Source organism: Eurosta solidaginis, chromosome 1, assembly GCF_040869045.1.
Source record: "Eurosta solidaginis isolate ZX-2024a chromosome 1, ASM4086904v1, whole genome shotgun sequence".
Taxonomy (NCBI): domain Eukaryota; kingdom Metazoa; phylum Arthropoda; class Insecta; order Diptera; family Tephritidae; genus Eurosta; species Eurosta solidaginis.
This window is the reverse complement of record NC_090319.1, coordinates 11,149,542-11,168,278: the sequence shown is the minus strand read 5'-3', so window position 1 is coordinate 11,168,278 and position 18,737 is coordinate 11,149,542. Positions and strand designations below refer to the sequence as shown.

At 41.9% G+C, this 18,737-nt stretch overlaps 1 pseudogene; it reads right to left on the bottom strand.

Annotated features, from left to right (window-relative positions):
• Positions 1-12,281: 12,281 nt before the first annotated feature.
• LOC137234004 (uncharacterized) lies at positions 12,282-14,253 on the bottom strand (annotated as a pseudogene).
• Between the last annotated feature and the right edge of the window lie 4,484 nt (positions 14,254-18,737).

The following is an 18,737-nucleotide window of genomic DNA, read 5'->3' as shown; positions in this document are numbered from 1 at the left end:
TACCATCTATATAGACCGTTGCAAGGATACGACACCTGGTCATAGTAGGGAAGGACATTCTGCATACTTATAATAACATCATGGTTATGACCGCGTTGATAACGGAGCGGTGCATTGGTCTAAGTTTTCATTATGTGGATGGTATGCTGCGACAAATATTGGATGAACTATATTCAGAGGTTTTACCACTTTGCCAAATAGACTCATCCCATAGTCAGGTGTTTTCTATCCAACATAGATTATTCAATAAAGGTGGGCCTAGGAGTGGGACTCGTGGTGAAATACGCCAACAAAGAAAGGATAAAACAATATTTAAAAAAAAATATGCAGGTGCTCGAAAGCTTCCTTTCTATCGAATAAATTTTTTTGATTTTGTCAAATTTTTGAATACGTTCACTGATTTTATAAGACCAAATTTCCAAACCGCCTATACGATCACGTATAACGCGATACCAAGACACGGTACAGGCCCAGCCACTTTCATATGAACCGAGTTTATATGTGAGGGCATATGGGAGTGCTATGCAACTTTTTTATATTCAAAGTGTGAATTTTTATCTGTGTCTATTCTTCAGGGCAAAACAAAAATAAAAGTGCTTAGTTGCTTAGGAGTTGAGCAGCTCTGGTTATGATATATTTATTTCTATTTCATCAATGATGAGATGAAAAATTGGCGCTCTTCTTTTAAAACTCATTGAGATACTTATCACATTTACCCCATTAACTTAAAACGTTTTGAAGTTTCTTTCCGGGGAGTGGGCCAGGGCTCTTTTCGAACAAATTCTCTTCATGGTTAGATTTACCTGAAATTTGCTATATAGGTAGCCCTTTGCAGTTTTTTGGGAAATGAAGTAGGGAGATAGAATGGGACCGGGACTGGGACTGAGACTGGAACTGGGACTGGGACTAGGACTGGGGCTGGGACTGGAACTGTAACTGGGACTGTGAACAAGGGATGAGGCAAATAAGGAGAGCCCGCGATTTAGAGGTACTATGACATTTTCTTTAATTCAGGAGAGTCTTTAGTTGTGTAGAGGGTAATTTTCATACCCCTGGGTGACTAGGGTCTCGAGATATAGACCAAAACGTGGGCCACTGAATGCCTAGACAGTGTTTATACAATATGGATATCAAATGAAAGCTGTTGGTGAGTGCTTTAGTACAGAGTAATATATTATCAAGAGACGGACTGGGACTGGGATTAGGACTAGGACTGGGACTGAGACTCGGAGTGGGACTGGGACTGAGACTCGGAGTGGGACTGGGACTGGGACTGGAATAAAATACATACCACCCTCTGGGACAGGCAATAAGGGATGCAGAAAATTGAGAAGAAATTGAGAGAAGAGAAAAGAGAGAAGGAGACGAAGATGGAGATAGATGAAGCGAAAAAGACGGAGGGAGGAGTGAATAAAAGGAAAAGTTAAGAAGGAGGGGGGGGGGCAGAGTCAGATGGAAAAAGCTTATTAAAATGTAAGCAGATAGGCCAAATTTGGGGCAGGACAACGTCTGCCGGGTCTTCTAGTAATGCTATAAAAAAGAGCAAGAAAGCGTGCTTCTGGAAACTAATGAAGAGTGCCGGCGTTGCTCCTTAGGGAATAACTTACAGAAAGATGATGGCTCAAATTAAAGGGCAGAAATCGGAACAAACTACATGCCCAATACTAATGAGAGAAATCGTCGAAACTTTTTTCCGACACAAGACTACTGGTCCTTCCAAAGCGAGGACCTCGAAGGTGTTAGAATGCCACGAATAACAGCGCAGGAGCTACTGGATGCAACAAATAGAGTTGCAGATAATAAGTCCCCGGGACCCGATGGATTGCAAATATAGCCCTTAAACCCGCGATAAGGTTTAGACCATCAGTATTTACGGACTGTTTCAACGCCTGCTTCCCAGAGGACGTCTTTCCCCGCTTATGCAAACGTCAAAGGCTGGTTCTTTTCATAACACCTGGTAAGATGCTCGACCAGCCATTCTCATGCAGGCCACTTTTTATGCTGGATTCGATAGGAAAGAATCTCGAGCGTATTATCAGTAAGGTTCTGCAGCAGACCCTGGAATAAAGAAATGGCCGACGATCATGGGGCTGGAAATGGCTAGCAATAACACTGAAATGATGTTTGTGTGACGACAATGAAATAAAGTCAAAGCCTTTCTTGAATTATTTAGGAGTGAACATTGACCCAAAACTGACTTTTAAGGAGCATCTCAGAGTTAGTGAAGCCCTAACGCAAATAATGCCCAATATCAGCGGCCCCGGCAACGCTATCCGTCAGCTATTATCCGTAACCAGCTCTATAATATTTTATGCAGCACCATTATGGCACGGACCTAAAATGATCTATTACCAATGCTGTCCGACCGAACTGGAAAACGCAGAACACGTAATGGTTCATTGCCTTCGTTTTCACGGCGGAAGAATCGCTTTACACAGAGTTTTTGGAGCCTTCCATTAGGAGTTTAGTTCCCGTAATGTGCAGGGACGTAACAGGTTGGACTGCGCTGAGTACAGTGGCGTTTCCATTGATGACGCGATTAATGCATGCAGAAAGGGAGCGTAGGAAAAAAAAAATATAGGTAACGATGGAGTGGAAAAGAAGTGAGGAAAAAAGGAGAGGGAGAAGAAAAAAAGTTAAATGAGGAGTAAATAAAAGTATAAGGAAAAGGGAGGGAGAGCAAGAGGTAAAAACTTCTTAAAACTTATGCAGAAAGCCCAAAGTTAGGGCGGAAGTACATTTGTAAACAAACAATTATTAGGAATTTTCATTTGAAAAATAATAGCTAAATAAACTTGCGTTAAAAACAATTCGCTAGAATATCAACAATTATAATGAATTTGTTATTTGGGTAAAGTAGCAGCTGTTTGTTCAAGTGGTTTAAAATTCTTAGACAACATTAGATCGGCTAATTAAGCTCCTATTATGTGTAAATTTATATGGAAATGTTATTTCACAATGCTTTGTAAACATTTTGTTGTTCTAATCTAGAATTTTAGCAGGCACTATGACGGCGGCCGCCGTGGTGTGGTGGTAGCGTGCTCCGCGTACCACACCAAAGATCCTGGGCTCGAACCCCGGGCAAAGCAACATGGAAAAATGTAGAAGAAAGTTGTTTGTATTAAAACTCGTCTGCCTTGCAGATGCCGTGAGTCGACTTAGTTGTGTAGGATCCATCCCGCCAGTTTGTAGAAAAAATTAATAGGAGCACGACGCAAATTGGAAGAGAAGCTCGGCCATAAATCTCTTCGGAGTTTATTGTTTTATAATGGGCGGAGTGGATAATAAAACAAGTAAGGAAGTCTAAGTTCGGGTGAAACCGTACATTACATACCCAGCTGTACACTTGAAATGCTTTTGTTGTTTGTTTTGCGTGCTTAATAGTGTTACAAGGCTGCGCGATAATACATATACATATGGTTCTATTTTGAACTAATATTCGTTTAAAAGAAGCAAAAAGGCTACAGGGGCTAACACCAAGGACCTCGAGCGGGTAATAATGCAGTTTTCCTTCAGATATGGGGATTTCCCTACTGCATTAAAATAAAAATATAGCAGAACAATAAAAATACGATTAGCACAAAACTATTTTTCGCTAAGATTTAACTTATTATTTTTGCCCACGACCCCTTTTAAAGTCATTTATATAAAAGTCGGTGTGGCCCTTAACCAATCTTATCCGTTTTTACTAGAAATATTTCCTGCTATAAGGAAAATATGTGTACCCAGTTTTGTTACGATATGTTAGTTTTTCTTGGAGTTATGGCTCCCGAAACATAGAAAATTGCTTAGCGTTGCCACGCCCATTTTTTAAAATTTGAAGTTTTTCCTATTTCTTGTTATAAATCCACTTGGGAAATGAAATACCGTTGATATAAAGCTATTTTTTTGCAAAGATATAGCTTATTTTATTCGTCCACGACCCTTTTAGAAATATAAAAGTGGGCGTGGTCCTTAACAGATTTCGTTAATTTTTCTTCAAAACATTCCTTATAGTAAAGGCAACCTCTCTGCCGAATTTCTTACGATAGGTTTAACGATTTTTGATTTATGATTAATAATATTTGTAAAATTGATTTTATCACAAGTAGGCGGTGCCACGCCCATTATGAAAATGTTTTCAAATTTTTATCAAGAGTCTCAATATCAGCCCACACGTCAAATTTCAACATTCTCAGTGTATTATTTACTACATAATCAGGTTTTTTATGTTTTCCAAAATGTTACATATATAAAAAGTGGGCGTGGTTATCATCCGATTTTGCTCATTTTCAATACCAATCTAGTCTGCGTCCAGATGAGTACGAGTACCAAATTTGGTGAAGATATCTCAATATTTACTCAAGTTATCGTGTTAACGGACAGACGGGCGGACGGACATGGCTCAATCAAATTGTTATATTCAGTTGAGCAGAGCTCACAGAGTATATTAACTTTGATTGGATAACAGTTGGTTGTACAGGTATAAAGGAATCGAAATAGATATAGACTTCCATATATCAAAATCTTCAGTATCGAAAAAAAATTTGATTGAGCCATGTCCGTCCGTCTGGCCGTCTGTAACACGATACTTGAGTAAATTTTGAGGTATCTTGATGAAATTTGGTATGTAAGTTCCTGGGCACACATCTCAGATCGCTATTTAAAGTGAACGATATCGGACTATAACCACGCCCACTATTTCGATATCGAAAATTTGGAAAAACCCAAAAAGTGAGATAATTTATTACCAAAGACGGTTAAAGCGATGAAACTTGGAAGGTGAGTTGAACTAATGACGCAAAATAGAAAATTAGTAAAATTTTGGACAATGGGTGTGGCACCGCCCACTTTTAAAAGAAGGTATTTTAGAAGTTTTTTTTTTTAATTATTTATTTTAAAAGTTTTACAAGCTGTAATTTGGCAGTCGCTGTAGATATCATGATGAAATTTGGCAGGAAACTTACTCCTATTACTATATATATGCTTAATGAAAACTAACAAAATCGGAGAACGACCACGCTCACTTAAGAAAAATATGTTTAAGTCGATATCGAAAATTACGAAAAATGAAAAAAAAAATGCCATAATTCTATACCAAATACGCAAAAGGAATGAAACGTGGTAATTGGATTGGTTTTTTGACGCAAAATATAACTTTGGAAAAAAACTTTGTAAAATGGGTGTAACACCTACATTTTAAGTAGAAGAAAATGAAAGAGTTCTGCAGGGCGAAATCAAAAGCCCATGGAATCTTGGCAGGAATATAAATAAATTAGCGGTACGTGACAGATGATGTTCTGGGTCACCCTGGTCCACATTTTGGTCGATATCTCGAAAACGCCTTCACATATACAACTACCACCACTCCCTTTTAAAATCCTCATTAATACCTTTAATTTTATACCTGTTTAGGCCACCAGCCTAAATATTCCGGACCACTCTAATGCGCGCATTAGTTATTTTATTATTAATACCGGTAACGGCTAACACCAATCGAGAGCTAACTTTGAAGAAGAAAAACTCAACGAAAGTTAGCTATCGGCAGGTGCCGCGGACTTTTTCGCGGGCTTGACTCCTTCCTCTATTTTGGAACGTCCACGAGCCAGCAGCTAGCCCCAGGTGAGTAATATAAACAATCCGTTTTCCACAGTTTTACATGTGAATAATTTGCGAGTGTCAGTGAATTAATATCTATTTTATATAATTTAACACCTTTATAAACAAATACTGTAGCTCGTCGCTAATTCCTTTCTTTATATTGTATAAATAAATTGTAATTACTCGGTACTAATTCTTCTTTTTTATTTCTTTTATTTGCATGCGATCGCGCCCACGACCCGGGTGCCACATTCCCCCCGCAAACATTGATCCTGCTCGAAGGCTAATTTTCGTTGAGTTTTTCCCCTTCAAAGTTAGCTCTCGATTGGTGTTAGCCGTTACCGGTATTAGTAATAAAATAACTAATGCGCACGTTAGGGTGGTACGAAATATTTAGGCTGGTGGCATAGACATGCCGGCCCCCTTGCGGCGAGCAACTTGAAACTCGGTGAGTGCGCCAGCAACCTTCCCAAGGCAGGATAAACTAAATAAATAAAAAATATGATATGTATGTATGGTTGTATGGTAAATACGATCTCCGGTGGACATCCGTGCTTTCAATAATGTAGCCTCTCTGAACGGAGCTGTGAATAAACGAAAAGGTTAGTATTCAAGTACGTGGGTTACTTGGTTTAAAATGCACCTTGTGGTATACTTAAAGTTTTTATAGTGGGTGGGCTCCAGATACAACGAGGCCGAAAATTGTGGCTTGGGTGAGGAGCCCGCCGACAGTTGACGCGGGTGTGCCGCCGACCATAATACTGGCGTAGTGAGCAACACTGCCGACGATCGGTAAAACGTCGGATCTGCCAGCTTCATGAACTGGAATGGGGCCGCTACCGACGGGTCCATATTTGCCGTTGGGTTTAACTTGGCATAGTTCGCCATTACGGTGGCTTGGGTCATGATATTTCCTGCTACCCCTTACTTCCCTCTAAGGACGACGGTGCACCTCGAAAGACGTGCGGTATTGTTGCGCTCCAGGCGTAGATCCTTGGCTAGATTGGCATCGATAATGCTAGTGGGGTGCAGGCATCTAACAGGCGCGGACCAGGTGTAAACGGCATCCTGCCTCAATTCGGACTATTGCTCGCGTTATAGTCGGTGCCACTAAATTGTCCCGTACTCGACCACACCTGAAGCCTGTGGGGGTTTGTTGTTGCCGCACGAGAGCTCTATAGTTGTTGCGCATCTTATTAGGAGCCGCCCTCCAGCGAACTGTCGTGACGAGCGGGACGGACGTGGTTCCGCGTAGGGTGGTGCGATGGGCGGAAAGGACGTGTCTCCGCGCCATCCCCGTCTTGTAAGCGCGCGAAAGCGCCGTGCATCGGCAAGCGGATCTCGGGTCTCTCGTGGCGTGGCGGTGGCCGGAATCGCAGCGTCTCTAAGCTACCCGATTGGGCTACCTCTGCAGCATTGGATAGCCTCTCTTCTTCTTCTTCTTCCTGATTTTGTTTGCTCTGTAACGTGGATGGAGAGTACGCCATCCGAGCTCGCAGCGTCCTCGTCGTGCTTGCTTTGAGTTGGCGATGGCTGATCTTCGTCCATGTGTAGCGTCGTGTGATGTGGTTCACTGCAACGTCGGCATCGGTCTTGTCTGGGGCATATTTCCAGGCGGTGGAACGGGGATAGGCAGTTGGGACAATAACGGTGAATGAGTATTACGCGTAGTCGCTCCTCAGTCGACCTTTCTTGGCCGGCCTTTAGAGATATGTTCACGGCCATTTACATCCACAATACCGATCTGAAAGATGTCGTGAAATTATACTATCTCAAACAAAAAACGCAAGGGGAGGCAAAAGAAATAGTGGGCAGGTGCTCGTTAACAAACGAGGGGTTTGCAACCGCCTGGAAAAACTTAAGCAACAGATATGAAAATAAATGTATCCTAGTAAACACCCAACTTAAACTCTTATTTAATCTGACGGCAGTCGAACAGGAGTGTGGAACCTCAATCAAAAATTGCAACAGGAGATAAACAATTGCATTTCTGCGCTACAATGTCATAATATTGACATCACAAATTGGGATGCAATTATAACCTACTTATGCTCCACAAAACTCCCTGAATAAACATTGGCTCTTTGGGAGCAGACCGTAGAACGAAAAACATATATCTCGAAATGGGAAGATATGGACAAATTCCTGTCCAATCGCTTCCAGACATTAGAGACGGTTTCTGATATTAGGGGTAACAAAACCACAAAAGCACCCAAAAGTCAAAATTCGAATTCTATGGAAAATTCTACAAAACTTGGGGTTTACCAAGCCAGCTTACCAAAACTGGCATGTAAGATGTGCAACAGTATGGAGCACAAATTACGAAATTGCCAAAAATTCCGTAGGTTGTCTACGTCAGGGAAAATAGAGTTTGCAAAAAGCAATAGTTATTGTCTGAGTTTTCTGTCGGGGGATACACCGTGACACGCTGCACTAGCCCATTCAATTGCAGCACGTGCCATGCAAGGCACAACACCTTGCTCCACCTTCCGACAGCACAACCAAAGACAACTCTTCAAATGTGGACTCAAAACGCCACCGACAACACACCTTCAACCACACAGCAGGCGAGGGCAAGGATGGAGTCTGAAAAAAGGCAAGATAATGCTTACAACGTCACTTCGTGTCATGCTAACACAACTAAAGGGGTGTTATTAGGAACAGCGCGGGTTAATATACGCTACAACGGAGTGAAATTTTCCGCCAGAGTGCTGATAGACTCTGGGTCCGAGTGCTCCTTCATAACTGAAAGACTCAAGAAGAGAATAAATCTGCCATCCAAACGTTTGCATGAGCAAGTGTCTGAAATAAACAAAACGCTATCGGCGCAGGTAAAAGAATTGTGTTCGATTAACTTAGGTTCGCTTACAGACCCCTTCGTAAGCATCGATACAGTGGTCCTAGTCCTACCTCAATTAACAGGGGACCTTCCGAATTGTCAAATTAGCGCAACGACTCGGCAAGCATACCCTGATCTGATTCTGGTGGATAAGAGATTCTTCATAATGAACCAGTCGACCTCATACTTGCAGGTGACATTTATCCCCAGATAATACTAAACGGTATACGGAAGAACGTTCTAAATACGCTTCTCGCCCAAGAAACCGTTTTCGGTTGGATTTTAACCGGTCGTGCAGAAGCACCTCACCCAACCAATACACGGGTATCCTTTTTCAATGAAATAAGCTTAGACAAGCAACTAACCGCTTTCTGGGAAATTGAAAACATACCGACGAAAAAAGCCCTGACCGAAGATAATGCCTATTGCGAGGCACTATATAAAACCACAACGGAAAGGAACTCTGATGGGAGGTACACCTTCGCCCTTCCTTTCAAACAAGACTTCCCAAAAACCCTCTGTTTGGGTCCATCTCTTAAGAGTGTCTGCTCTCAGTTCTATTGAAACGAGACACGCCTAGCCAAGACACCGGCCGTACAGACGGAATACAACAGGGTACTGACAGAATACGGCACATTAGGGCACATGTCCAAGGTGCACACCGTAGTCCCCCCCAATCAACTGATTGCTACATGCGGTTATCAAAGAGGAAATCACAACGACTAAAGTGAGGGTCGTGTTCAACGCGTCATGCCCGACATCCAACTGCACGAGCCTGGACGATGTTCTACACGCCGGCCCAGTACTTCAAGCCGACTTAACAATACTACTTCTGCGATAGAGATTCTACAAGTACGTCTTCAACAGCGACATTGTGAAGATATACAGGCAGATCTGGATAAAAGAAAACCAAATCCAATACCAAAAAATAATTTTTCGTCTCAAAGCAGGTGATCCTACCAATATTTACGATCTGAACACGGTAACTTTTGGGGTCAAATGTGCTCCGTATCTAGCGATAAGGACCCTACATCAACTTGCAGATGAAGTCGAGGCATCGCTGCCAATCACAGCGTACATCTTGCGAAACAATATGTATGTCGATGACGTCCTTGCAGGGGGGCATAGCATCGAGGCATCAATCACTGCTCGCGATGAAATCACAGCTGCATTAAAGTCAGCAGGATTCCCTCTGCGAAAATGAACCTCTGATTGCAGTAGGATACTACAGGGAATACCCAAACTTCACAGGCTTACGGAAGACTTTCTGGAGTTCGAGGATACGAGCATGGTAAAAACCCTAGGCATCCGTTGGAACGCGCATTCCGACTACTTTTATTTAACAGGGAACCAATCGAAAACCAGGGCATCTTAACAAAGAGGGCGATCCTACCTGCCATCGCCAAACTTTTCGACCCTTTAGGCTGGCTCGCCCCAGTTATCATCGTAGCCAAGATATTAATGCAGAACATTTGGCTGGAGTGGACGGATTGGGATGAACCGGTATCCACAATCACTCTAGATCGGTGGCAAACGTTTATGCAGGAGTACCCCGCCATTAACCGGGTTCGTATAACTCGGTGGGTGCACTTCACCCCAACCAACGAAATAGAATTCACGGCTTCTGTGACGCGTCCGAAAAAGCCTACGCGGCTACGGTTTACGTGCGAGCTAAGATCAACGATAGGATCTACGTTAGTATACTCATGGCAAAAACGAGGGTGGCACCAGTAAAGACAATTTCATTACCAAGATTGGAATTATGCGGTGCCGTCTTGCTGGCTGAAACTTTGGAGAACCTGAACTTAGGCACATTTAACATTCACCTATGGACAGACTCGACTATCGTCCTAGCATGGATTCGAAAACCCCCTTGTTCCTGGTCAACATTTGTAGCTCACAGGGTGACAAAACTCGTGGAGAAGGTGGGAACTAGAGCTTGGCATCATGTCGAGTACGCATCAAATCCAGCGGACTTAGCCAGCAGAGGACTTCCAGCCACTGACCTAGTCGACAACTCTTTGTGGTGGCGGGGACCTTCTTGGCTGCAAGAAGGTAACGCGAAATGGCCATCTCAAGGCCAACAGGAGTACCACACAAGTATCGAAGAAAAACGAGTACAAGTGAATGGAGCAACAAACATCAACAATAGCGAGGATATTCTTGATCGATTTTCCGATATATCAAGAGCGTTGCGGGTAATCTCCTACAACGGGACGAACTTTGTCGGTGCGTCGAGGGCCCTCTGCTCAGAGCTCAAGGCATTCCTCGTTGATGCGCGCGACCAAACCCTCTCTAAATATGCCCACCAAACCCTGACACGGCATTTCATTCCAGGTGCTGCTCCTCATATGGACGGGCTGTGGGAAGCGAGAGTCAAGAGTTTCAAAACTCATTTCAAAAGCATCGCATCTGATCATAAATTTACTCTCGAGGAGTTTAGCACCCTCCTGTGTAGGATTGAATCCTGTCTCAATTCCCGACCCCTGAGCCCATCTTCAAATGACCCCTTCACTATGGCCCCGATAACCGAGTTCGAGTCGTCGAACTGGATACGGAAAGGGGGCAAACCACCAGACCAGTCACGAAATTGGTCCTACTACCACCCTCCAGTGAGGGTGAGGGAGACCTGTAACTCCCACCCATTTATAACTATTACTCTCCCCCCCCCCCCCCCCCCCCCCCCCCCCCATTGTTTGGGAGTGATCTTTGACTGCTGTTCACAGTCATTTTCAGATCATATTCGAGACCATATTTCAACCGGTTTTTTTGAGATTTATGCATGACTTTCGAATACGATTATCATGCATATACTCTTCCTCTCTCATACAAATAAGATCTTCAATGAAAGGTAAAGGTTTAACAAGTGGAATACTCATTATTCAATCAACAAAGATAATCAGAAAAGATTCCGCAGTCTGAATGAAACGCGATTAAAAATTGTTAATCATCTAAAGTAAACATATTCGATTCGCATACGATTCCAAAGATTATTGAAAACTATAGTCAGTTTTCGATCATCAAAGTATTCATATGGTTCAGTGGTTATCTCTTATGTTCAATGGTATAAGAACTCATTAGTTAGTTAAAAAAAAGTAACCCAATCGCATTCACATGTAGGGAAATTCAAGAAAATTATGTTCAACGCTATTTCCACATTTTAAAGAACCGTCTGCAATATGAGCCTCTTGTGTGAGAACTGTGGCACCCTGAGAGCGAAAAGATGACCTACACTTTGGGGCCAGGGCAGCGCCAATAAAAAGCACAAAAATAAGTGCATTGATAGTTCGATTACGAGACATGGTCCCTCATTATATTCGCGTTTATTAAAGTTTAATGTATACAAATAAGATTGGCACACCGCGGTCACTATTAAGAAAAATACAAAAAACACATATCACTTTCACCTCCGATAAGTATCACGGGTGAACCCACATCATCTGCCTCCACAGCCAACGTTCAATGTGCACAATCCGTGGAATTTGTTACATAACCTTTGATTTGTGGCGTTATAGTAAAGGGTGATTAAAGGACGAAAAAAATCGCCATCGATGTCGGAGAATTCTGAGAAAGGACAGGTGCTTACGCTGCTTCTGAAAGGTTACTTGAAATCAAGCGATGCACTGTAACGGAAACGGTTGGAATTGTTAACTTAAAAGTAACTTCTATTACATGCAGCTGGTCAAAGTGCTCGCATACCTGTAACAAGGGATCGTTCACCTCGTAATTCACTTTTTCAGTATTTCCCTCAGCTGGCTGTTGTCTTAAATTACATTTTGTCGCCATTGTCCCTTAAGTGCAGAAAATGTTATGGAGTCAGTTAGCTTCAGTGAGGCACAAAAGTCAAAATTGGTACCTGCAATTAATGAACCATTATACATTCACGAACCACTTCATCCCGTGCAGCCGTGTATGTCATGAAATCCCTTACCTTATCCATTTTGCCCACCCGTTCAAAGCACTGTTGCCGTTACTTCACCAAACGCCAATGGCTGATTCGAATGAATTCAACCATACATAGAAATAAGATTTAATTCCTTTATGATTGGTAACCAATTACCAAATGATTGCGTATCCAACATCTCATTAACATTCTTGTTCATAAACTGTTTTAGGAATTCAATTTTGCGCGAAGGATGATAAAAACAAAATAAATTTCACAAAGTAATGGAGCGAAGTAGTTTTGTTGCAATTTTTTCCTGATCATGGGTAGCAGTGGCGAGTAATTCGTTTGAGAAGTCATTGGAGAAAGGACGAGATTGTTGCGGTAGTACAACATTTCGCACATGTTCTAAATTATGGCAGGCACAATCAAAAAAATTTCGACCAAAGTTGTGTTGGATTGTCAAAGCAAGTACAAGAAATTGTTGAAAGTCAAATGAAGTGGCATATTTGTTAAGGAATTCAGTAACACGCCTGTGATAGTCAATCTCATCGTGACAACAAATATTTACAGATTTACCACATATCTTCATTTGGTATGTCAGTAAATGCATATTGCTCTCAGCTTTGAAATTGTTTAAGCCTAAGAGTAATTGAATCCAATTGCTCAAATTCAATGCGATCTATTGCATTTTCCTTTAAGTTGCTTCTTCTCCACCTTCTCGCGTCATCCTCATTTTCCGCTTCTGTCAAGACCTCATCTTCCCTAACTTGTCATTCGTAGCTGTGAAGATTGTTTACTAAAATCCAAGGCTTCTTGACAATTTTCAGGTCTAATAAGTGTAATATTTTTTTTTATAGAATCTAAACATTCTTCATTACCGTGCGCAATTATGCGGTTGAATAATTCAGCGAACCATGCTTTCCCAATATGCTGTGGAGAGGATTTCTCGTCGAAATTGCGCAGAATGTCACCTAATTTAGCACTTTCGATTGTCCCTTCCAAGGTTTTCGGTTTAATTGCTAACATATTCGATTGCGCTGCCACATCAGCTGTGAATTTGCGTGCATATGTTCACCAATTGTATATAATTTCACCGATAGCTTGCAGTAGGGTTGTTGTGGGTGTAATGTCCACCTCTACCCAATACATAACTGCATAGAATTTAACTAACATTACGTTGTATTGCAATGAATTGAGTAAAGCCTTTATAATTTTTAATTGCTGATGGCTTTGCTTCAGCGGCATTCGGCACTGGTGGACATAGCTCGCGACAAACTTCATATTTATCAAAATCAATGGTGTTTTTAGCGGTCGGTTGAGGCAATGCAAATAAATCAAATGCAAATATAGAAATCCGTAGTATGTGCCTTGAGGCAAAGCCGGTATAGCGAAAGAATTGTTGTTTTGTGTAGTGTTAAAAATTTTCTGCGTCGAATGTATAAAATTGTCTTAACAAGTTCACAGCAGAATCACACAACTTACTATAGATTATTTTCTTGTCCCCCCTATCGAGTTTGCGATATTCCGAACGTGCTATACGCAAAAGTAACGTACGTATTATTGGCTTAACTTTCTCTAAAATATCATAAGGATCGGCTATGCACTTCAAAGTATCAGCTGCAGTTTCGAAATACTGAAAAGCAAACCAACAAGGTGTATAAGAGAGCGCTTTATCGAAATCTTTATCCGATTATAGTTCCCAAACTAGGGTTACCAGTAAGAATTTGGGCAGCCATGGACATTGCACCAAAACATGTGCTGTTGCTGGATCTTCACGTAAATTATACTTATATGTAACATCGGTGTTCGCAAATAAGACCATCATTACTTTGCGCAACCTTTGCTGCGCTTTAGGCAAAAGCTTCGTATCTTCAGCACCCACCAATTCCTTGGCGATTAGTGACTGCTGCAGCCGTCGTACAAGCTCAGTGCTGAATAAAGGCTCCATTACTGATACTTAGCATAGACTTGACTTGACTCGGCGTAAACTTGGCAACTTAGCCACGATTATACTCCACTTAGCGCATACAATCTGGCATCATATTCAGGTTTGAAATTTACTTTTAAATAAATGTCAATTTGTATGACAAAATGTCAAAATGACATGGAAACAAACAAGTGGCATCTCAAAATGTAAGCGTCACTTAGAACTTACATAGAAAATCAAAATTCAACAGACTTCTAAGTCAAGTTAAGTTTTGCCAAGTTTTGAGTAATCAGTAACATGCACTTTTCATTTAACAGAACTGAAAGTGACAGTTCTCAAGTCAAGTCAAGTCTATGCTAAGTATCAGTAATGGAGCCTTAAGTCATTACCCTCTCGGAAATGCTCTTTAGCGAACGGCTTGACATGCTTGTGGCAATATACTAACACCGACTTAACTTCATCGAATTCTTCGCAATAATCCATCGGTAATTCGTCTTCCAATAACCTCAAAGTCTTATGCACCTCCCGCATCCGTACAAATTCACTTTTTTATATCTTTACTTATATAATTTATACGCTTGATTTGCAAATTTATTCCGACCACATTCTCCAATCCGGCGATCCCCATGGTAACAATCTGAAACGAAAAGAAAAACAAGTAAGGAAGGCTAAGTTCGGGTGTAACTGAACATTACATACTCAGCTGAGAGCTTTGGAGACAAAATAAGGGAAAATCATCATTTAGTAAATTGAACCTAGGGTAACCCTGGAATGTGTTGGTATGACATGTATATCAAATGAAAGGTGTTAATGATTATTTAAAACGTAGTGGGCCTTAGTTCTATAGTTAGACGCCTTTTCGAGATATCGCAATAAGGGTGGACCAGGGGTGACTCTAGAATGTGTTTGTACGATATGGGTATAAATTAAAAGTATTAACGAGGGTTTTAAAAGGGAGTAGCCCTTATTTGTATATGTGAAGGCGTTTTCGAGATATCGACCAAAATGTGAACCAGGGTGACCCAGAACATCTTTTGTCGGGTACCGCTAACTTATTTATGTATGTCATACCACGAAGAGTATTCCTGCCAAGATTCCAAGGGCTTTTGATTTCGCCCTGCAGAACCTTTTTATTTTCTTCTACTTAATATGTTAGGTGTCACACCTATTTTATAAAGTTTTTCCTAAAGTTATATTTTGCGTCAATAAACCAATTCAATTACCATGTTTCAACTTTTTTCATATTTGGTACAGAATTATGGCATTTTTTTCATTCTTCGTAATTTTCCACATCGAAAAAGTGGGCGTGGTCATAGTCGGGTTTCGGCTATATTTTATACCAAGATAAAGTGACTTCAGATAAGTACGTGAACTAAGTTTAGTTAAGATATATCGTTTTTTGCTCAAGTTTTCGTGTTAACGGCCGAGCGGAAGGACAGACCGTCGACTGTTTATAAAAACTGGACGTGGCTTCAACCGATTTTAGCCCATTTTCACAAAAACAGTTATCGTCATAGAATCTATGTCCCTACCAAATTTCACAAGGATTGGTAAATTTTTGTTCGATTTATGGCATAAAAAGTATTCTAGACGAATTAAATGAAAAAGGGCGGAGTTACGCCCATTTGGAAATTTTCTTTTATCTTTGTATTTTATTGCACTATATAATTACTGAAGTCGAAAGTTGACATAATTTACTTATATACTGTAAAGATATTAATTTTTTTGTTAAAATTTTACTTTAAAAATTTTTTTTTTTAAAAGTGAGCGTGTTCGTCATCCGATTTCGCTAATTTTTATTTAGCACACATATAGTAATAGGAGTAACGTGCCTACCAAATTTCATCGTGATATCTTCAAGGACTGCCAAATTACAGCTTGCAAAACTTTTAAATTACCTTCTTTTAAAAGTGGGCGGTGCCACGCCCATTGTCCAACATTTTTATAATTTTCTATTTTGCTTCATAAGGTAATGCACCTACCAAGTTTCATCGCTTTATCCGTCTTTGGTAATGAATTATCGCACTTTTTCGGTTTTTCGAAATATTTGATATCGAAAAAGTGGGCGTGGTTGTATTCCGATTTCGTTCATTTTAAATAGCGCCCAGGAACCTACATACCATATTTCATCAAGATACCTCAAAATTTACTCAAGTTATCGTGTTTACAGACGGACGGACAGACGGCCGGACGGATGGACGGACGGACATGGCCAAATGAATTTCTTTTTTCACCCAGATCATTTTGATATATAGAAGTCTATATCTATCTCGATTAGTTTATGTCGGTACGGATTACCGTTATGCGAACAAAGTTAATATACTCTGTGAGCTCTGCTCAGCTGATTATAAAAATATGATATTAATCGAGCTAGCCAGTAACTGAGAAAAAATCCACGTTTCCTGGAAATTCATTCTAAAATGTGTGTATACTCACTCCCATGAATGAATGACATTGTGAATGAACGAAACAAGGTTGCCACTCCTCTGACATTGCCTTTTTGTTTCTTAAGCGGTGAACACATTGTAGGCGTTACCATGGGACCACAATTCGGATCAGTCAGCAAGTCGTGAAAGAAGAAGAAGAAGATAGGCTAGCCAATGCTGCAGAGGTAGCCCAATCGGGTAGCTTAGAGACGCTGCGATTCCGGCCAGCACTACGCCACGAGAGACCCGAGATCCGCTTGCCGATGCACGGCGCTTTCGCGCGCTTACAAGACGGGGATGGCGCGGAGACACGTCCTTTCCGCCCATCGCACCGCCCTACCGGTAAACAGCGTGACGACACGGAACCGCGTCCGTGCCGCTCGTCACGACAGTTCGCTGGGAGGGCGGCCCCTAATAAGATGCGCAACAACTATAAAGCTGTTCGTGCGGCAACAACAAACCCCCACAGACTTCAGGAGTGGTCGACTCCGGGACAATTTAGTGGCACTGACTATAACGCGAGCACTGATCGCCATCGCACCGACAGCAATAGTCCGAATTGAGGCAGGAGGCCGTTTACACCTGGTCCGCGCCCTGTTAGATGCCTGCGCCCCCACTAGCATTATCGATGCCAATCTAGCCAAGGATGTACGCCTGGAACGCAACAATACCGCACGTCTTTCGAGGTGCACCGCCGTCCTTAGAGAGAAGTATGGGGTAGCAGGAAAGATCACGACCCAAGCCACCGTAATGGCGAACTATGCCAGGTTGAACCCAACGGCAAATATGGACCCGTCGATAGCGGCCCCATTCCAGGGCTCATCAAGCTGGCAGATCCGACGTTTTACAGATCGTTGCCAGTGTTGCTCACTTTGGGCGCCGTCGTCTACGCCAGTATTATGGTCGGCGGCACACCCGCGTCGACTGTCGGCGGGCTCCTCACCCAAGCCACAATTTTCGGCCTCGTTGTGTCTGGAGCCCGCCCACTATAAAAAAGTTAAGTATACCACAAGGTGCATACCAAGCAGCCCCACGTACTTAAATACTAACCTTTTCTTTTATTCACAGTTCCGTCCAGAGAGGCTGCATTAATGAAAGCACGGATGCCACCGGAGATCGTACTTACCATACAGCCATATACATATCATATTTTTGATTTATTTAGTTTATCCCGCCTTGGGAAGGTTGCTGGCGCACTCACCGAGTTTCAAGTTGCTCGCCGCGAGGGGGCCGGCATGTTTCGGCCCCCAGCCTAGATATTTCGGGCCACCCTAATGCGCGCATTAGTTATTTTATTATTAAAACGGTGGAGAAGCTTACAAAATTGTTCGGGTCACAAAAGTCTATTTTTAACACGCGCTATCTTTGCCTGCAGATAAGCAAAGACACAACCGCAGATTTTATAACATACGCGGGCACGTGTTTGACTTTCATCATGGGGTTGAAGTCTCCAACCGATTTTGAGGTTAGAACCAAATTGCTTGCAAAACTAGACAGTGGCGAAGAAATAATTACACTTGACAAATTAACAGCAGAGTGTAAGCGTTTAGTAAATCTTAAAACAGATACAGCCTTAATTGAAAACAAAAATGAGGCACGCACTGTCAATAAGATACATGCTAAAAACGATAACAACAAAATTCCAAAAACACCGTGTTGGTACTGCGGCGGGATGCATTACGCGTCAGATTGTCAATTTAGGATGCACAAATGGAAACAATGCAAACGCGAAGGGCACAAAGAAGGCTATTGCAGGAAAAATTCACAAAAATCAAAAACAAAAACCCGCGAACGCAAAATGCACGGACAAGACAACGAAAAGGAACAACAGAAGCCAAGGTGAAGGAAAGTCAATTAATAGTATATTTGTCACTAACAAAATCAGCGTAGCAAACCGCAAATACATTCGCGTGCAAATCAATGGGATTCCAACGGATCTTCAATTCGACACAGCTTCAGATATAACGATCATATCGGAAGACACTTTCCGTCGACTTAAAGTGAGCAATACAATGGCAGTCAACAACACAGCCCGCAGTGCAACAGGTACACTTCCACTATCAGCACAATTCGAGTGCA